General features: G+C 40.1%; 1 long non-coding RNA gene across 2 annotated transcripts; it reads right to left on the reverse strand.

Annotated features, from left to right (window-relative positions):
- Nucleotides 1-1594: 1594 nt before the first annotated feature.
- LOC141640151 (uncharacterized) lies at nucleotides 1595-14125 on the reverse strand. 2 transcript variants are annotated; one of them, XR_012542878.1, is made up of 4 exons: nucleotides 13605-14125; nucleotides 3927-3972; nucleotides 3208-3285; nucleotides 1595-3093 (listed from the first exon to the last, which is right to left on the reverse strand). It is a non-coding gene; the product is annotated as an uncharacterized LOC141640151 (long non-coding RNA). The 2 variants fall into 2 exon arrangements; XR_012542879.1 differs by lacking the exon at nucleotides 13605-14125 and adding an exon at nucleotides 4202-4415.
- Nucleotides 14126-22777: the final 8652 nt, after the last annotated feature.

Here is a 22777-nt window from a genome sequence, read left to right on the forward strand (position 1 = left end):
CTCCTGCCGGTGGGCAGTGGCCGGTCAACCTGAGAGAATACATAATGTGCAAGTTGAGCTTATTTGGCTATAGGGTGTATTCCTGTAGGTGGGCGGCGGCCAGTCGGCCGGCAGAGAATACACATTGAGCATATGTTGACCTTGTTTACCTTGACTGTATTCCTGCCGGTGGGCGGCAGGTGGGACCGGCAGAGAATACACTTTCACCTTTTGGCTTTGTTTTACCTTGGCTTGTATCCCTATGGTGGGCGGCGCAGGTGGACCGGCGAGAGAATACACCTACTTCTATTTTTGGCCTTGTTTCACCTAGCATGAATCCTCTGCGGTGGGCGGCAAAATGCAGTGCCCACGCCCAGAGAGCACCTGGTAATCATTATACTCTTATGTTCATACATGCTTCACATGAATTGTTTACGTTATGTTTGTGCAATCATTGTTACTCGTATTTGTGACCGGAGTGTGACGGTTTACATTGTGTGACTACTCGACATTCCTTATTTATTTGCCCTCGGACATTGGGTCACGATTATGTGCCATTGTTTCCGAGTTGGGCTATCTTCCTTCCGCCTCTTCGGACCTTGGGGTACGGATAGGTACCATGGTTCCGATTTGGGGTTACTCGACCTTGGGGCACGGCTAGGTGTCATGGATCGAGTCTTGGATACGATTTGGGATTGTATGTCGAATCGGGTGTCGTCCATTCCGAGAGTCCGCCGATTTAGACTAGGACCGTATTATGATCGTCGTCCTACCAGGAGGTTGGAGTCTACGGGTTTGTCTTGTTTTGAGTCAATCCTTTGTAAATGTCTTGCTTGTTACGGTCATTGGTGTGTTCTTATATACGAGAGTGCACGTCTTCTATGCTTGTTTGTGAGAGTCTTGGTCCTATCGGATACTAGTGGTGAGATGCAAGCCCTAGTTGCGATATGATCGCCGGGATTGATGTTCCCATCCGTTCTTATGGTGAGATGTAAGCCATAAGTATGAATGTGACATTAGTAGCCACGTCCCGTGCTATGGTTGTTAAGAGGTTTTCAAAGGAATGGCTATTGGTTTCCATCCATGTATTTTCTATTTAATTGATCCGTTATTTACTTTCTTCATATGATTCGATGCCTATCTCATTAAGAATGCAACATGCCTATATCGTTATGATTATCGTTATATTCCCTTGTTCATATTATTCAAGTATGATGCATGATCGATATGTTTAATTAAGTTCTTGCTTATGTGCATTTCGACATATGGTGGCTGGGAGAACCCTGAGTTACTCCCCACTGACTGTGGCGTTCATGTTTACATGAATGACAGGTTTGTGATGCAGATTATGGGGAAGACGTGTGAGCTAGCGAGAACGTTGACCCTTGGACCTTAGTTATAGGTTGCTTAGACTCACCTATCGTTAGACTTGTGTTTATTCGTGGGATATCTTTTCCCCAACGCACTTGTTTTAAATTGTAAAACTTAATTATCTTTCTTTTCATTTTTGTTCGATCACTTATGGTGGATTTCGCACTTTAAGCTTTTAAAGGTTTTAAAAATCTCGTATTTTCCGCTTTAATTTTGATGCCCTATCGAGGGGTGTCACAAATGGCCACAAGTATAACATGCTGCTTGGACTTCTACTTGGAAAATATAAAATATAATGATTGTGTAAAACTCAGAAGCTTGCTTTTCTAAAAGGAGAGGGGTTGTCAATTTTGGATAACAATTCTTATCATCAGCCATTACCTTAGAATATTTCCATCTCTGAGCATCCATTGCTGTTTGGAAACGCATCCAAAACTCGACAAGTGTGACATGTGGGTTGGTGAAGTTTCCAAAGAAGCTATTTTCAGACTCTGATCTTGATGTTGTGCGTAAAATCCCAGCCAAATATGTGTCTCTAATGTAAGCATGAATCCAAAGAGCACGGTGCTTAAACATTTTCTTCAACCACTTGTTATCACAAAGCTCATATGAGGAAATTATCGAATTCCATTTCGATTCAAAATCTTCTGGAGTGATTTCTACATCCCAAACAACTGAGTTAATTTCCTTCAAGAAAGTTGTGTCTTGGGAAATCGATGGACCAACCTTGTCAGGCAACTTCTTCATTATATGCCACATACACAATCGGTGGCGTGTTTTGTCACCAAACACACCCTTAACAGCTTTTTTGATGCCTCTACATTGATCAGTTATTATAGTAATAGGATAGCGATCACCCATAGCGTTACAAAATTTTGAAACAACCACGAAAATGATTCTGCATTTTCGTTTCGTATCAAACCCGCTGCAAAAGTAATGCAACCCTTATGGTTATCAACATCCGTGAAAGGGACAAACACCATTTTATATTGGTTGAAGTTATACGTGGCATCAACGTAAACAAAGATCACCAAAAAGGGCATAATTTTTAATTGATATTGGATCTGCCCAGAAAAGCTTAGTTATTCTGCTTTGATCGTCCACATCAAAGTCAAAATAGAAAGATGGAGACATAGCCTTTTTCTGCATGAAGTTCTCTATTAACATCTTGGCATCATATTCTTTGATGTATTTCTTTACATCCCTTGAAAAATTTTTGAAATCTTGTAAAGAAGCACCCACATTTTTGTATCCCTTCACATACTGTTTGAACATCCTAAATGTTTGCACAGGACCATGGTTTACATGAGCATTATCCATTATCATTTTTTTGTGAACCAAGTTTAAATCCCTACATGGTTTCAAATGTATCATAGTTGTTGGCGTATTCATAGCATGTGAGTGAACCTCAACAAAATCATAAATCTCGTATTCACCCGTTTGAATTCTTCTAAAACTAACCTTAGCCTGACAACCAATTCGCGTAAGGGTCCTCTTTCTTTTTGTACCCTTGTGATTACTTTTGCCTTGTTTATTACACACGCACCACTTGTGTGTAACTATCCCGTCAACTAATTTTGTTGAGTCTAATCTAGTAAGGAACCCACAAACCTTGGCATATTCCTCATAAAAATGTATGCCTTCTTCCAAAGTTGCAAATTTCATCCACAATCTTTGGTTTTAATTCTGCTGAGCATCTTGGCAATCCCACTATTTGATTATCGAAATCAACTTCTGGGGTGGCTACAACATCAAAAAAAAAAAAAAAAAAAAGGAAATGATTTTAATTTTATCTGTTACCACCTACACAAGCTTCTTAGACAATACATTACTTAATTAGAAGCTACAATTTAATACCTGGTACATTAGTGACAAGCAATTGATTTTCTTTTGAATTACTTGAAGACGCTTGCACATTAGTAACTTCTACAATGTCTCGCACGTAAAATCAAAGAAAAGAACTGAATTCTAGAATCAAACATAATCCCAAAATCCTAGGTAGTGGAACACGTAATTTTAATTTGTCAAGTTACATACAATCGCTCACGCAGCTTATATACACTCATTTGTGAAGCTATATACACTTTGCTACCTTTTGTTTATTGCACTATTTTCATCCCATTCCCTCTATGCTATCTAAGGGTAGCTAGATACGATTTTAAGTCCTTCTACAAACACACCTTCGTGGTCAGTATACACATTTTAGACCATAATTGATAGTCGTTGCATACAAACAAAACCCGTACACGAAATCAACTACGACAGTTTATCCAAACAGAATCTCTAAATCCAAACAGGGCCTTAATATCTAAGTCGATCAAAGTAATACTCCCCTAAATTTACAATCATACATTTTTTAATATTGACAGAAACACATCCTCAACTACCTAGATACACACAGCCAATGAAAGCAACTTATTTTGGGTCACAATTAGTAGCAATAATAAAATAATGTATCACGATAATTCCCTTCTTCAAATTATATGTAAACAACAAGATTTGAAGACACATTCATACATCTACATACATACACATCTTTAACTTGCTAGATACAAAGAACATGCAACAGTAGTTACCTATGACTTCTGCCATTACCGAATCTTCTTCTTCAATTATTACCATCTGAAATAAAAATTCGTTCTTGTTAGATTATTACCCAAATTAGATGGTTTTATCATCAAAGAAACTCTAATTTTTCGATCACAATAATTTTAATCAACTAATGAACCAACAAATCTAGAATCAAAACCACAAAATACCATCTTAAACCAAAAAACTAATCAAGTTAAATTTTTAAGCAAACCCTAAGTTTTTAAATTGGATTTGTTTCAAAATCTTAATTAAAACTTACCTTGAATTTGTATTCCGAGGTGCAATAATGGAGTTTGATTGATGCGCAGCAATGGTGTCGGAAAGAGAAACGAAGAAATCAAGATGAGAATTTGTTATCGCATTAATGGAGTTTGAAAGAGGAACGAAGAACTGAGAATTTCGTCTGTTATATAGGGGGGTCAGTTCGTACGGTTCGCACCGAACTTTAGTTCGTACCTGACCCCGACCCTATATATATATATATATATATATATATATATATATATATATATATATATATGCAACCATTAGCAATTTGAACAACACTACTGAACACCTCCCACCAACTATCAGACATGGCAAGAATTATTCCCTTAAATGACCATACCAAAACGCAACAAGAATTGTAACCGTTGGACATTACATTACCTGAAGCAATTTGATTTATCGTTTCAACCGATATACCTAGCATTGAAAATTGTATACATTGCACGACCACACGCAATAATATAGCCATCGTTGAGGCTAAACAATGACGTAAAACACCCCCAACAAGAAATGATATAACAACGTTTAAAGATATGATGATTCAACCAAATTTTAAAACGAAAAGTACTTGTAACAGTGCTACTCGATCGAGTTGGTAAGGCGCTCGATCGAGCTGGGCTTACTCGATCGAGTTCATCAGCTACTCGATCGAGTAAGCTGAGATAAGAATACTCCCCAGTGCCACCCCTGCAGTTACTCGATCGAGTAGCCACAGGTCAAGATTCCTCCTAAAACGCCATGTTAAGACCAAACAATCATATAAACACGAGTCAGGACGCTCTCCCGACCCCAAAATCCTACATAAACAGTCTAAAAGTACTCAAAATACGGCCTTATGGCCAACATACATACCAAAGTCTAACAAAGTATCAACCAAATAAGTACTAACAACTAAAAATCCATGAAACGATATATAAAAAGAAAAGGAGTATCATCACTCCACATCCTGATCTTCCATCATCTCGTCACCACCATCACCACCTGACGTGCCTGCTCCAGCTGCGTCCTGACTTGCGACTCCACCCATGCCAGCATCTGCTCCCACACGCCATGGGGCCAAGCAACCGTAGGGATATGACTGAGACTCTCCCCAAGTAGACCTCTCCACGCCATAAGAGTGGAAAACTCCACTGTCGCCCCCAACGCCCCTCTACCACATGGGCTGCGCTGCAGCACATATGCCATCTCATGTAGGTTCAGGAGTGTCAAGGTAGTAGACACCCTCTCCGTGAGCTCGCTCACTCTCATCTCAGGGTTACATAAGGGAGGGTAACCGGGGTACTGGTACTGTGGAGGCACAGGCTGCTCTGGCTGGGTCTCAGCCGCCCTCTCCCTCACTCGTCGTGGTCCTCTTCCCACTCTAGGCTATCCCCTTTCGTCGGCTCAGGATCACCTCCAAGATATCAGGGTCAATGAGGTACAACTGCCTCTCGGGAACCTCCTCATCCTCATCATCAGAATCGACAGCCACTACTGCCGCCGGTAAAGGCTCGGTCTCGGGAAAGTGCTCGGGAGCAGGTATCCGCATCCAACTCATTCCCTAAACTCTCCATGCTAGCCCACCATCCTCCAAAGTCCTCAACCACTTGAGGTCAAGAAAGTACTCACGGTCCAAGGTAGAGATCGTTGGAGTCAAGGGTGTATAGGCCGAGGAGGCCTCAAAGGTGGTAAGCCTCTGCCAACCGAGTGGCAATGGCACCACAGCTCAGGAAACGAGCGTCAGAGGTGGCCATCAAGGCTAAGCTGGCACACACTATGTCTGGGGCACTAAAGGTGACTCTCTAGGATCGGGTGGGGTTAAGGTACGCTGCAAGCAACATCACCTCGTGTGAGTTAAGCTTACTCACATCCTTCCTCTCATAAAGCAAACAGGTCAAAGCACAGAGAAAGATCTTTAAGGTGACATGTTGAACATCATTAATCAACATGTTGCTAGAGGTCGGGACGGGTTTGCCGGTAAAGCAAGGCATAAGGCTACTAGCTCCACACTCAGTCGGAATGTTCCTAAGAGCTCCCTTCGCAGGTCTAGCAAGGCCAAGGTGGGTGGTAAACATGTCCATGGTAAGGAAGAAACTACTTTTCATAAGGCGGAACTCAACGGTCTGCTCCACCGCATCATACTTGAAAGAACTCATAAACTCGAGGGTTAGAAAAGCATATGAATGTTTCCGGAGACGGTACAACCCAGTCATACCCAAGGTCTCGAAGATATGCCTAACATCGGTCTCAATCCCCAGGTCAGTCAAAAGAGTGTTGTCGATATAACGGGTGGGTCGCATACGACGTCTCTGTAAAGCAACAAAAGTATCTCTTTGCGTAAAGTCCGCAAAGACAACGGAAGGGTACTCAGGCACTGCTGGGACCGTAGGTCCCCCACTCCCCTCACCTACCTCGGGCTCAGAAGCCCTCCCCCTCTGGCTCTGACGGGTTCCCACAGTTGGTCTCGGCATCTGGTTTTTTAACACACATTTTAGATACACAACAACACATGCTTGGAACACATAAACCTTCATATAAGGACATTTAGAAGAATCACTATGTACACACTTTCACCAAACAATCCAAGAATTGCAATAATAAGCTCTAAAAAGGTCGTCATACGGTCTCACAACTACAACTAATTATGACAAGCATGGTATCAATTAACAACCCAACTACAAGCTTTAAAGACTAACTTCAAAATAGTTCCACAATTAGACATGTTTCACAATTCATAAGGACGAATTTCAGTTTGGGGCACTTTTAAGACGGAGTTTTAAGGCAAAATTTTGAGTAAAAACCATCAAAATCAACTCTAGACATGATATATATAACATACATTACCCAATTTCCCCCTTTCATATACAAAAGATAACCAAAATTCAATTCAAAATCTCAAACCCTAGAAATTTCGACACATACTTTCCCCCAAATTGATTCGATTTTTGCATATCTAACATCAATAATCAACGAATTGAAGCAAATAAATCATGTTGCAACAATTACAAGCAAGATTTGGCACATATAAATCGAATTTTCATCAAACACCAACTATTATACATGTTTTTAATTAATTGAAACATAAAAAGAGATGAATATTATTACATTGAAGGATTGGCAAGTAAAGATGACGAATTAAACAAGTAAAACACCAAGATTCAAGTACCCAAAAACAAGGATTAGAGCAACTTAGAGAGAGATAAAGAGGATTAGGGTTTAGGTGAATGAAAAGAAATAAGAAGAAAAGAATAGAGAAGAGGGGTTATGAATCCCGTAATTCTCCGGGTACTGTTCATTTAGAAAACGCTTTTATCACCACATCACACAACATTGTCACGTACTATAAACATTCCACCACTTCCATTACTTTCATACACATTTCTACTCAACTACATACGTACACAGTTCCTCATCACAATCACACATACTAACATTAACAGAGACTCCATCACCAATATTCTAACGTAACCATTATACACTAAGCACATAATTCCCGACTCGATATCCCATAACCGGTGACTGGCTTAAGCATAATAGGGCCATGATTTTGAAATGAGGGCGCCTACTCACCCAAAATCTAGCATCAGCTGGAGCTCCCAATATACATACACCAGGTTCATTTTATTAGACTCACTACGTTCATTAGGCTCATTTGTTACAGGTTCCAAAATCGTCGCTCTGATACCACTTTGTAACACCCCGATATACCAAGGAGCCTTAACAAGACCTTCCCTAGCATATAAGGGCATTACCATCTCGGTTGCCCGAGGACAGTAATAATCAAATGTCGATAAAAGAACAATTAAGGGGGCGTTTGGTTGGGGAGAATACGGAAAGGGAAAGAGAATAAAAATGGTTGATTCCTTTTGTTATTGTTTGTTTGACACAAAGAAAGGGTAACCCATACCCCCCCTTACCCCCAAAACCATTCTCATCCATACCCCTCCCCCCCTTGGGTAAGCCCATAACCCCATAATCCCTTCTTCCTCCTACTCCCTATTTCCACCACTCCCACCAACACCCACCACACCCTCTCACACCGTCAACCACTGCCACCTACACCCTACACCCACCACACCGACACAACCACCACCAGCGACGCCGACACAACCACCACCAGCGACGCCGCCTGTCCACGCTACCCCATATCCTCAACCACTAAACACCACACCAACACCTTCAGTAACTCTCCCACCCCACCAACCACCACCAACACCTTCCTCGGCCACACCACTGCAACCGCCCGACACCGGCCACACCAGATCTGGTGTTTTAAGGGGTGGGGGAGGGGTTTTCGAAGGGTTGTGGTGGATTTTTTAGAATGAATAAGGTGTTTTGGGGTCGGGATTGTGGTGTTTGTTGAGGGCGTGAGGCGCGGTGATTAGGTTCGCCGTGGGGTACCGTGAGGAAGATCGTCGGCGCCGCTACTTGTGGTGGTGTCGGTGTAGATAATGGTGGCAGGTGGTGGGTAATGGTGGTGGAGGTGGTGGATGTTGGCTTTTAATTCCCTTTCCCTCTAATTGTCAACCAAACACCCAAGTATAATATGGGTGATCCCATTCATTTCCCTCTCTTACCCTTTCTTGATTTCATTCTCTTACCCTTTCCCGTACCAAACGCCCCCTAAGTTATATTACAAGTGATTAACAAAACTAACGATATAAAAATACAACTCAAAACCACTATCAACTATATGAACTACTACTGTCGTGACTCGTGATATACTCATCCCGCCAAGCACCCAGCTATCATCCAGATCACAACTCTCACCATAGTGGATCACGGCAGACACAACAGAAACAAACAACAAAACAAAACAAAACCACACAAGGTCAGCAACTGAGGGAACAGACACACAACCACAGACACAACAAAGGCACAACAATACACACCCACACACACACTACATCTCCTCCAATCGATCATCGTCACCGACTGTCCACTGGACCAGCCCTGCCAGTGGGGGACCGCGGCTGTTCCCACCTAAGCCCTGTTCATCAAACCGAGCGATAAACCCATGTCCATTAATGTGCACATTCCCTCCCATGGCGGGTTCCACGGAGGGCGAACTACGGGCGTGAAGCCACTCCCACAAGTGACTTCACTCAGCCGAGGACGCACCACGAGAACCATAGACAAACAATCACAATCAGCTGCACCACAACAACGATAATCAAAACAACACAACACCAACCGATTATCACAATCAACCAACCATACCGACACTAATCAACTAAACCACATCAAAGACACTCTAGATAACCAACAGTACTGAGTAGGCGAACCTACCTTTAGCCAACTGCAGCGATTCCGCGTCCGATCACATGATACCAATCAACCAAGCAACACTTCTATACACACAGTACACTCAACTATCACTATCACTACAACCCTAGCTGAAAACAACGATGATAATGATGACATACCTATACATAGCAATCTGGCGTCAAGACCGCTACCCGACTCAAGCATCCCATCCCCACGATGTAAGCATCCCCAAGGGCCTCAAGGTAAGGGTTATGGTGAAGGAGAAAGAGAGTGACGGCATCTAGGTTTAGGAAATGAAGTGCGGAAATGATTTGAGGTTTCACGAAACACGATTTATAATTCCCCGCTGCAAACCCGTCACTCGATCGAGTAACTGACTTACTCGATCGAGTGACCCCTACTCGATCGAGCTCCCAAGCTACTCGATCGGGTAGCCTCAGCTAGATCGAGTAACACACAAGACAAAGCTCACATCGTCACCAGTCATCACTCGTAAGGTTTCCGAAGGTCAAGATAGGTGCCTAAGGCCGGTCAACGTCGGTCAACAGGTCCCTAAAAGGATGGGTATTACACATCATGGCATGTAGTTGCATTGTAGGAAAATTTTTGTGAAAACATCTATTTGAGAAGCTTGACAAATGTATATAAGGCCCTTGTAGATACTTTTTCTTCTTAAGACTTTGCTCATTAGAATGCTTCTAAAACACCCTAGGATGTGTCATGCTAATATCTTTTGACCCATGGATTAAGGCCTAGTCAAGAGTACCTTGTGATGTGATAACTCCTTGGCTACCGTTTATTCCAAGGTGACCCTTGAAACCATGCAACCATCCTCCACCACTATCACATTTTGTCAACAAAAAGGGAATGGGCACAAAAATTGTCAAATTGAGTTCAAGCACTCAAAAATGAAAAATAAGAAGTTCGCAAATTGCATCAAAGAAAAGAGGAGCAAAAATAAACTCCTATACTTTAATAAAAGCACCCTCGTTACTAATTGGAGTGACTTTGAAAATGTTCAAAAATGCAAAAAGTTGAAATTTGTCAAGCATCAAAATGCCAAACATCAAAGAAATGGCAAAAAGAAATTGTTCTCAAATGTCAAATGCCACAAGAAATTAGGGGGAATAACAACGACATCAAAAGCAAACTCCCATCATGAAACTCCAAATACATTGTCCCTTTTTCCTTTGAACCCACTTTTATGCACGACTCTTCTTCTTGTCTAGGCAAGAAGGGGAATTCCGCGATCCTATAGTGTTTCTAACACCATAGGGAGACTACTCTTGACAAAAGCAGTTAGCGATTGAGGACAAAGGTATCTTAGCTTGACACAACTTGGAAGTGATTTATTGGTATCCTCCTAAGCTTAGTAGTTTGGAGAAACCGTATCTATGATAATATGTACCCTTAGATTGCTTCCCTTCTAGATAATTTCCGCCACTTAGATGAGGAAAGTGGCTATTCTTTTGTAGATGCATCCATTACTTGTTTTGTGCCTAAAGCTTGGATGTATCGCCATTTTGGCAAGCCCCACCTTGCCTTGCAAGAAGGCATCCTACCTCATAGTTGTCTTGTTATGAGTTGAAGGGGCGGAGTGAGACCTGCTAATTGTCTCATATCAGTTAGATTAGTAAGCTAGTTTAAATAAAGGTCCTAGTTTTAGTCACCTCTTTACTCGGGACGAGCAAAGCTTCGGTTTGGGGATGTTTGATGTGACTCATATTTGAGCACATTTAGTCCCCGAATTAACCTCGTTCCTATGCTTTTTAGCACATATTTGGGTCATTTATTATCTTTAGTTTCCCATTTTGCATATTCTTTGAGGTTTTGTGTCCTTGGTAGGAGAGGATGGCTAACCTTGCATTTATGAGGCAAAATGGAGCTAAATGGATCGCATCCAATGACCAAGCATCAAAGAGAAGACCGACACTAGAGGCCTAAGTAGATAAATAATGTGAAATGGACAATGATGAAAGGATCATTGCATCCCCAACATGATCCTTGCGGATTGTTAAGGAGCTAAACGAGAGAAGCACTCTGCCCAAGGATCCGAGCGACCCGAGCTTAATCCGAGCGTGCCACACTGCAAGGATCCGAGCGGCTTGATCCCAGGACGAGTGGACTGTGCAGCAAAGATCCGAGCGTCCCCTCCCCTGATCCGAGAGGATCCCTTCACAGAACAACCCGTGCCTCAGCATGAGACGAGCGGATCGTGGCAGGACTAGCAAGGAGGATCCGCACATTTCCCTCGGGAGTAGCATCTCCTCAAGTTTTTCATAGAGTCTTAATAGTCATTTAAGCCCTTAGTAACCCTAATCCTTGTACCTAATTTTTAGTATAAATACCCCTTTTGTACTACATGGATTAGGATCTCAACTTATGTTCTCTTAATCCAATCTTAATACTCTCTTAAATTAGTCTTAATTTAGTTGTAATACAATTCTCAATATTAATCACATCTTAATCTTTTCTTAATTTCTCTATTGTTCTTCCTTTTATTTGGGTAATTAGAATATTATTTGGGTTTCTTTGGAGGATTGACAACCTTCCATCAATCATCAAGTACTTCTATTATTCTTTGCTTTATTAATTGGAATCATCTTCATAGGTATAATTCCTCTTTACCCTTGCTTAATTATTGTTAATCACTTTCATTTATTCATCTTGTTTTGCTTTGTTAGTATGATTGACAACCTTATTAGCATGCTAAACTTGATCATGAGTGAGTAAATTCTTTAGCTAGGGTTAATGGGGAAAACAAACATGGGGATTGATCTATGCTTAATCTAATATGTTTTCATAATTAATTTGCTTGTTGTGATCTCAACCTATGCACATGTTATGTTTGATGAAATGCGAGCCTATGAATCCTTGCATTTTTTTTATCCATCCCTTATCTCTTCAATGAGGCTTGGAAGATATAAACCAATTCGAGCCTCATTAGACTATGCATAGAGTTGAATATGAAGGATTAAGTCGACTTGTAGGTGTTGTACAATCTAGACGACTCGGCTTCGGGACTCAAACCTTCTTAGGGATTGTAAGATATACACTAACTCGATCTCTTCACAACAATAAATGCTTGCATCTAATTGAGAACATGTTTGTATGATCAACTCCCATGAATCCCCTATGAACCCATGACACCCTAGTGCCTTTAATCATTTGTTTACAAACCCCTTTAATTACTTTGCTTTGTTTTCATTAATTTACTTTCATTTTGTTGATTAGTTTAGATTACATATCACCTCAACCCAAATTGTGACACCCTAAGACATAGCTATTTACAATCGAGAATCCTACATCAATACCCATCACTTGGGATCCGGCCTTTACTTACCTCTTTACTAAGAGTAGTTTGTGAAGTTATAAATATTGTTTTGGTTGGTAGCTTTTGACGACGAGTTTGAACCACACCAACTGCTATGGATTGTATACCCCTCATTGACAAATTGATGGCAAAGATTAGAGGATTAGGGGCAAGGAAACTTTTATATGCAGAGGGATTAGTATTGATCAAGGTAGTCCTCAAGACTTTTCATAACTACTAGGCTTCCATGTTCATACTCCCTAGTAGAGTCATTGCAAGAATTGAAAGAATTTGCAGAATTTTCTCTAGGGTAGTGACGTGGAACATCTAAGAACACCACTAGTATCCTGGGAAAAAATTTACAAACCAAAAAATGAAGGGGGATTAGGGGTTAAGGATACCATTAATTGGAATAAGGCTGTGGTTGGCAAATTGGTGTGGTGGATAACATCCAAGGTAGGTGGTGGATAACATCCAAGGTAGACCACCTTTGGGTAAAATGGATTTCAAATATCTATCTCAAAGATGTTGATTGGCAACGACTATACTCTCCCCCAGCTGAGAATAACTGGTATTAGAGACAGATATGCCAGAACAAAGACACCTTGACACATGCTTACCGTCAAAATAATTGGACAAATCAACAAGGCCAAGAATATACAATTTCAAAAGGTTATGAATGGCTACGAAAGAAAGGGGATCCAGTATAGTGGAGCAAATTCGTTTGGAACAAGCGGACTGCACCTACGCATGTTATGCTTGTGTGGATATATCATCATAGAAGTTTGAACACAAATGCAAAATTAAAAAAATTGGGGGTTATAAAACATGATACCTGTCACATGTGTGGAGATACAGTAGAGTAATCGGATGACCTTTTCTTTACATGCGATTATAGCATATGGTTAATCACAAGCCTTGGGAGATGGCTCATGATTTCTTTGTCTAACCAGGACATCCTTGATTGGAGCACTCGGAGGCGAGGTACCCAGTTGAAACAAGGAGTAACAAATGCGACTATTTCTGCACCTATGTATCACATATGGCGACGGAGGAATTTGATCGAATTTGAGTTCAAACTGTTGAGACCCGATAAGCTTGCTCAGATTATCATGGAGGAGATGAGATTAAGAATCTATGAGAATATAAGGAAACCAATTGAGGACCGAGATAGAAGATGGTTCAACTTGATTCATCTCGAAATCTAGGGTTTCTTACTTCTTAGTGAAGAAATGGAGAGAGAAGGCCGGAAATAATGATGATAGTATTTGCTTTTTTGGGTCTTGGTCATTTGGCCCGTTGCGGTTGGGGTGTTGTACTCCTACACACCGGTTTGTAAAATCGTTACCGTTTCATAATATATTTTCTTTCATTTCATAAAAAAAAAAAAACATTCATTTCCAATCAAACGCATTCTGAAAACCATCACTATATCAATATATATATAACACATAACTAGGGATGGTAATGGGTAGGATATAGATGAGGTGAAGCCATATCCATATTCATATCCATTTAATTTATGGTCATCCATCTCCCACCCTTATCCATTTAATATTTTTTCATCCATCTATATCCATACCCACCGGGTGAAGCGGGTAGAGCGGGCACCCGTTGGATATTTTCAAGCTTATAAAATTTAAAGGCAATGCAACATCAAAAAAATTGTGACGATAAAATTAAAAGCGTAAATTACCAAACATATCATATTACATATGGCATACAAGTACATCCATTTTAAATCATATACAAAAATCATAAAATAAAAAACAATTTCTAATCATCTGAATTCCTAGTTCTGCACGAAGACGTGTAAACGAGTTAATGTTCTGGTTTGCTCTTGGCTCATAATATCAGAGAATTAGTGCGTAAATGTGGGCTTATGGAAAGTGAACTCAGTGGAGTAAGGAACTAAGGGCGTTGGTAATAAAAAGACCACTTGGGTAGTGGGGTTTACAATGTTTTGTTTCTATTTTTACATGAACTTTGATATATGATTTTTTAAATCAAAATAATTATTAACTTTTTAAAAAAATTTATAATAATTTAAATGTAAATATTAATTTCGGGTATCCACCGGGTGGTTAAGCGGGTGACGGACGATGATCCATATCCCACCCTAAATTCAACCATATCCATATCCCACCCTAAATTCTAAAAAAATTCGTCACCCATATCCCACCCATTTAATTGCGGGTGGATGGATATCCACAGGGTAAGGGTGAGACTGCCAACCCATGTGACATAACCAATACAAAATCAAGACAGCACGTATTCACAAGGTTGGTAAAGATATTTCATACCTAAGTAAAGGACAAGCATATCATGGTCAAGTCTTCAATAGATAAACCAATGACGTTGAGGTGATTTAAAAAATCCCAGGAAAAACCCCAAAAAATCTCAGCCATCTTACCACCGCTTCAACCGCCAACTTACCTCTCTCGCCGGCGGCCTCATCGATTCTCTTCAGGTCGCCGGTGAGAGCCCTTCTCTTTTCTCGGTAAGTCGCTTTATAATTTCAGTTTTATACTTTTAATTTTAGGCTTTTTCCGGGGTTTCCAATCGACGATTTGATCTTTCTTCTGCTCTCAGTCGGTATCTTTTAATTTGGTTAGACCTGCTCAATCCCTTCCTCCTTGTCTACTTGCTTCAGCCTTATGCGATATCTGTTCTTTGGTTAGTTCGGTCTTCAGTCTGTTCGGAATTCCGTCTTGCCTCTTCTTTTCTCCCTGTTTTCTGTCTGTGCTGCGATGGATTTTGAGTCTTTTCTTCTCAAACTTAGTGAGTTGTTTGTTCTGGATGATAACGATGTGGATGATGATGCCCTTATTAAGTGGATTATGAATATGGGTGAACCATCAATTTGGAGTATACAAATGATGAAAGATAGAGGAAACTCTGTTTTTAAAATTGGCAATATATCTTTAGCTGCTAGCCTATATAAGCAAGCTCTTACTTTTTTCTGCTTCCTTGGCCTTCCTTCCGCTCATAGTCAGCCGGCTTCCTCTTCCCTAAACATATCCCTTGTGCTCAATTTAGCGGCTTGTGAGTTGAAGCTCTCCCATTATAATCAAGCATGGTGTTTTTGTAATCTGGTCTTAGATTTTGAGCCCTCCAATGTGAAAGCATTATATCGTAGAGGTTTCGCCTTACAGAAATTGAATTACTTTGTGGAGGCCCTCGACGACTTTGAACATGCCTTGAAGCTTGAACCGAATAATAAGGATGTTCGTCGTGAACACAATTCTGTTGTTGACTGCCTTGCTATGAAACCCAATGGAAAACGGGTTGCTTATCATTTTGACCCCTTGGGCACTGACAGGAAAGGTAAAAATCCATTTCTTAATGTTGATGCGGATGCTAAGTTACAGAACCTTGATCAGGTGGTTGAAGCCTCTTGCAGTAGAGTGCCTTTGTTAAATAACGAGATGGACTATGATAATGACACAAGTCACACAAGCCCTGCCGTGATTATGGATTCCTGCTCCAATGCCGAAACTTACCCTCCCTTACCAAGTCAGTGCGACAGTAATCCTTCCGTCACTATATCTTCCAATTTCAGTTTCTCCAACAAAAACCAAGCCCACGGAAAATTGTACCTCTCTTCCAAAGACTACGAGAATTTGGTGTCCGGAAGTAATCTGCAATTTTATCATCCAAAGTCTGGGGCCTATATGAAGATTCGCCCCCTCACCTCTCAAACTTCCATCTTGACGGGAACTCCTCATGAAATTTTTTCATGGGAAGCAGAAGTTCCCTCCTTTTCTTCATTGGCTGTGAAGCCTTTACCGACTACAGACTTTAGGTCTTCTATAGATTTGGGAAATTCTGATGACGAGGCAGTTTATCATCTTAATGTTAAGAGACAATGTTTGTCCCTAAATGAGAGTTCAAGAAACAACAATGTGGTTTGTGAAGTTGCAGCAATTGACGGCCCTTCTTCTGAGCTCGCTGATTCCTATCCTTTGCCAAGTCAGACTCATTTTGCTTTTTCAGCCTTGAAGAAGTTTTCAGGTAGCAGATGCAGCCGTTCTAGCAGTTCTAGCCATTCTAGCCGATCTGTAAAACATCAAGCTGCCAGCCACCGTTTGGGTCGAGATCGATCTAAGTTAAAGAGTAAGTCCTTGTTGGTGAAACATTTTGATTTTTGCAGGTTTACAAATACAAGGACTCTGGATATGGCCGTACACTATAAAAGAAAAGAAGAATGTTCATTTCACTTTGACGAACCTTACCATTCCCCGGTTAAGAAACGCCGTCTTTGTGTTGTTGAGTCAGTTTGTACTGTTAGTTATGTTTGTTCTAAAATAGCAGGTAACATGTAAATCGACTTTGTTTTTAATATAATAGTACACCGTTGTCTAAAAAAAAGACAAGCATATCATGGTTTCTCTTCTACAAATTAAAGTCTCCAATGTAACACTCCACTGAACCAAAGACGTTATTCGAGTGGGGTACCCCTTGAAGAGGTCCATTGATTGGCTTAAAATCTGACTAGTGCTTAAAGGGATTGAAAGTACTACTCATATCAACAAAGTGCACTTTCTTTTTTGGTTATTCATGCGAAAGAACTCCAAAGTTAAGCGCGCTTGACTGAGAGTAGTCTTAGGATGGGTGACCTCCTGGGCAGATTCTCGGGATGCGCATGAGTGAGGACAAAATGCTCTGGAAAGGATCCGTGTTGATTTGTGGGCCATGTACACAACCTGGTGAGTGACCGCTCCCGACCCTAAGTTTGGGACAGGGTGTTACATCTAATTTTATACAATAATCAATACTCACACGCATGGGCGGACCCATAAATTATTTTTTGGTGTAGCAGAAAATATTATGCGTGAAAACGGTTAATATGTCCCGATTTTATGTATGCTTTATATATACTATCCTTAAAAATTTTCGGGTCCTTGCGATGTAGTTCACGTAAAACTTTGCTATTATTCATTTTACTTATAAATTTATAATGTTTTAATAGAAAATTAATATTAATTCAATCTCTAAATACAGTACAATTAAAGGGAAAAAAAGAAGCAAACAAGCAATAATCTAAATCAACTAATAAATGAGAAAAATGACAACTATTTATCAATTTCTTTTTTTGAGAATTTGAAAATAAAACCAATTAATAAGAGAGCAAATTTAGAGGGTTGATTGAAACTTGGAAGTATGGAGTCATGGATAGGGTGACATTTTATGAAGATTAAATAATGAAGGAGTAAATGATATTAAAAGGACGCCACTAATAATAATACTTCGTAATATGGTATGGAATTTAGATTTAAATTAAATGAGAATATGTTGGGGAAGGAAAAGGATTACGGGAAATATAATGTCATTTATTACCTAATTAGTACATATTTTTGGTGTAGCAAGAATTTTTTTTCTCATTAATTTTTTGGGCTTTGGTGTAGCAATTGCTACACTATTCTTCTATGTGGGTCTGCCCATGCTCGCACGTGGAATCCTCAAGAGTCCTTCACAAATATTCACCTAAGAAAAATACCAAATCCCTTCATAAATCTTCAACTATACTCTATTGTCCGTCTCGTAGTTGCTATCGTCTCAACAATTAAATATACAATTCACTAATTCAACGTGTGTGATACAGGACTTTCCGCAATGACGGTTAGTGTAATACCCGCACCGTTAGGTACCCGTTGACTGCCTGTTGACTGACCTTGGACACATGTTAGACCCTTGGAACCTTTCACACTAGCGACCTTACGTCATAGTAATCTATGTGATGTGGGAACCTGATCTAGCCTAGGCTACTCGATCGAGTAAACTACGCCAAATCTAGCAATCAATATGGAGCGTATCACAACGGTTTAATGCATTTTATAACGACACCTAGATTACCGTTTTCCAAATATTAGTGGAAACCTAGACCGCGCTAATAGGAATAACGGGTTCCCTCGAAAACCGTTGTTATTATAACTTGACAACGGCTGCTTAAGAAACCGTTATCAAAAACTTTTAACGGTTTCCAAAAACTCGTTATAGAATCACTCTTATCAACGGTTGTTAGAAAATCGTTACCAGTTTAAGATATCGGCATTTCGAAAACCGTTAACTAAATTAACACCAGCAACGGTTTTTGTTACCCGTTGTTATGTTATAGCTACGGATTTTTTGTAACCGTTATTATTTCCTATTATGAAATAACGGTTTTTTAATTCAACCGTTGTCAGTATTTGATTAGATTTTTCAATTTGATTACTGTATTCAAAACTGAACTTTAATAAATATTCAATTTGACTAATAATATTCAATTTGACCAAAATAATTCTATAAATATGTCTTCATAATGTTTTAGGTCAAATTCTAAATTATCAAACATTTACTCTTTAATTTCTTTCTATATTTCTCTCTAAAAAAATATGGCTGGTGTATCGGAGCTACAATCACATTCTCGTTTTGCACAACCTTTTACTTGCATTCTCCATAATCTCCCGATTCATTATGGTGTGAATGGAAAGGGTTTAAACCCTAATTTTGGGTGGTTGACGCAAATACTTCATAACTCCAGTTTCACCGCGGTTAAAAAAGTGTACCCGGTGTCTACAAACAAGCAAGGTTTTGTAGGCTTTGCTTTTATCGTGTTTGACGAAGCGAACTGCCATGATAGTTTTCGTCAGGCAAGAAAATTAGGGGCTAGATTTGCGGGGAAAGAGACGGGGAAAGAGGTCTATTCGGATGATAAACAACAAGGCCCTTATTTATGGGTTGCGACCCATCTTGATCATCATCTGCTGAAACATTGCAGGAAGCATCACAATGTTGCCACCGTGCCTATGTCATGGGAGAAAGAGGCCTTTCCACCTGCACTTCCTGGTGATAATGAAGGGCCGATCTACGACTTGCTCTATACCGAAATTCATAATGAGTATCCTAATACTTCATCAGATTCTAATAATTAAGTCTTTAATTATTATCTGGCATTGTAAGTTGTATTTGGATTATGGTGGTTGTTTGAATTAAAGTTTAATTATTTATGTTTTTTGTTACGTTTTTTTGTTACCCCATCCTCTGGAATTCAGAGACAATATCACTAGAAAAATATCAAACTTTTATTATAATGACTTAGGTTTTTAGGAGTACATTAAAATATCAAGATAAAGAAAAAAATTCGCGTAAAACAAGCGTTGACAAACGTGAAAAAGCAAATGTGTAGTGTGGAGTTGAATGGAGGGAGTATGTTTTTTGTTACCCCATCCTCTGGAATTCAGAGACAATATCACCATATATGTCTCTTTCACCTTCAGCCCATTCCACACAGTCGTTTTCCCATTGCAACGACACTGTCAGCTGCTCGGCAATGCGACCTTGGCGGTGCAGAATCGTAAGTAGTAGGAGACGGTGAGATTCATTCGCAACCCATAAATATGGGCATGCCTGCTGATCATCGTGATCAAACCAGAGTCTCGAAGAGTCATTGTTATAAAATGCCCGCTCAAGTTTGCGAGCCTGACAAAAGCATTCCCGCTCCTCACCCCCGCCAAACTCGATGAGGGCGCACCGCCCGAAGCCATCATGTGCATCATTGTCCGGGTAGATAGTTTGAACCAAATTAAATCCGGCTAACCGAATTAAACCTATTAACAAGTCAAGGCTATATGAGAGTATAAACTTTCCATGCCCGTCCTCTGTATACGGGAGATTGTGAATGATGCACGTAAAGGGTTTAGTGTACATAAATCTACTTGGGGGTCCTGCAAGAGGTACATATGATGCTTCATCATCATCATCATCAGTGGATGAATAATATGAACCACTATAAGTTGATGAATTTGACGACATAATCGATGTGGAAAATTAATGGAGGACTTAACAAGTTAAGAATTGGAAAGTGTAAACGGTACAAGTTAAGTTTGTAAAAATTATAATTCTACTTATAATGAGTTTGGGTTGTATTGGAAACGGTATAATAAGATAGTAAGAATTAGAGCCGGTATCATAATAAGATAAGAATTGGAAACTTAACAAGTTAAGAATTGGAAAGTGGAAACAGTACAAGTTAAATAAGAATCGGTCAACTCTACCGTGTTAAACATATTAGCTTACAACGGTTATCAAAAAACCGTTGTCCAATTAGTAAAAACACAACGGTCCAATTACTTAACAAAAAGCTCCAGGACCTGACGGGTATACCAGTCAATTCTTTAAGGATAACTGGAGTATTGTAGGGCCTGGCATTTGTACTGCAATTAAGGATGTGTTTCACACTGGTCAATTGCTGAAGCAATGTAATGCTACCACATTAACTTTGATCCCAAAGGTTGATTTGCCTGAGACAGTGCAACAGTTCAGACCTATTGCTTGCTGTAACACTATTTATAAGTGTTTATCTAAGGTAATTTGTAATAGACTGAGCCAGATTTTACCTAAAATAGTGAGTCCATCACAGAGTGCTTTTGTCAAAGGAAGTAATATTGTGGGCAATATTTTGATCTGTCAAGATTTAATCAAACTTTATAAAAGGAAAGCCTGCTCTCCTAGAATCCTGTTGAAGCTTGATTTACAAAAGGCTTATGATTCTGTAGAGTGGAGTTTCTTGGATGCAATGACGAAGGCATTTGGGTTCCCTTCTCAGTTTCAGAAGCTTCTAATGCAGTGAGTGACTACCCCATTTTTCACTCTTTCACTTAATGGAGAAAATTTTAGCTTCTTTAAGGGGAAGAGAGGCCTTAGACAAGGAGATCCTCTTTCTCCTCTTTTGTTTACTCTTTGCCTAGAGTATCTGAGTAGGATTTTAATGGTGGTGCAGCAACATGAGAAATTCCATTATCATCCTTTATGCAATAGGGTGAAGCTCTCCCACTTATGTTTTGCTGATGATTTAATCTTGTTTTGCAAAGGGGACAAGCAGTCTATCCAGTTACTCTTCCAAGCTTTTGATTATTTTTCTAAAGCTACTGGACTGGAGATGAATAGGAGCAAGTCTAGTTTTTACTGCAATGGCATGGATAGTCAATTGATTAATGAGATTGAATGCATGTCTGGCATGAAAAGGGACACAGTACCTTTTAAGTATTTAGGGCTGTGTGTTTCCCCAAAAAGACTTTCTGTTTTAGATTGTCAGTGTTTGGTGGATAAGGTTGTGGAGAGGGTGAGACGACTGGGGACTAGGAAGCTCTCCTACGCAGGCAGGACTGTGCTCATTAAGGTAGTACTTGCAACTCTTCATAACTATTGGGCTCGAATTTTTATTTTGCCTTTGACAATCATAAAGAGAATTGAAAGTATTTGTAGGAAATTCCTTTGGCATGGTAATGAGATGAAGGAAAGCCCCTCTCTTGTTGCTTGGGAGCATATCTGCAAACCATTGAAATAAGGTGGTTTAGGCTTTAGAGACTTGCATTGCTGGAACATTGCAGCCATTGGGAAATATGCGTGGTGGGTGGCAAATAAGGAGGATCATTTGTGGGTTAGATGGGTCCATGCCATTTATATAAAGCAACAACAGTGGCATGATTATAAACCAGGAATTGGTAGCAGCTGGGCTTGGAGGAAGATCTGTCAGGTTAAGGACAGGCTCCATCAGTTGCTGTTTCCCTCTGGTTCTACTTATAGCATTAAAGGTGGCTATAATTGGCTCAAGCCTGATGGTGAGAAGGTTTCATGGTACCCTTGGATTCTGAATAAGTGGATTGTGCCCAAACATGGATTCTTGTGTTGGTTAGTGGCCCGTAGGAGACTCTTAACTCAGGACAGACTGGTTACTATGGGTGTGCTTCACCAGAATCTGTGTTATTTTTGTTGTGTGCAGGAGGAGAGTCATCAGCATCTCTTCTTTGACTGTAGTTATAGCTTGAAATGCATACAAGCTGTAAGTGACTGGTGTATGGTTGTTTTGCCACAGAAGGATTGCATTCAGTTGTGGATTGATTGGAGACAGGCCTCTCTGTGCAGGAAGAAAGTTGTAGCTGTTATATTAGCTTGCAGTATGTATTTCATCTGGTCTGCACGCAATACTTGCAGACTTGAGGGATACTTACACAGACCAGAAAA

The sequence above is a fragment of the Silene latifolia genome, unplaced genomic scaffold (genome assembly GCF_048544455.1).
Source record: "Silene latifolia isolate original U9 population unplaced genomic scaffold, ASM4854445v1 scaffold_73, whole genome shotgun sequence".
NCBI lineage: Eukaryota > Viridiplantae > Streptophyta > Magnoliopsida > Caryophyllales > Caryophyllaceae > Silene > Silene latifolia.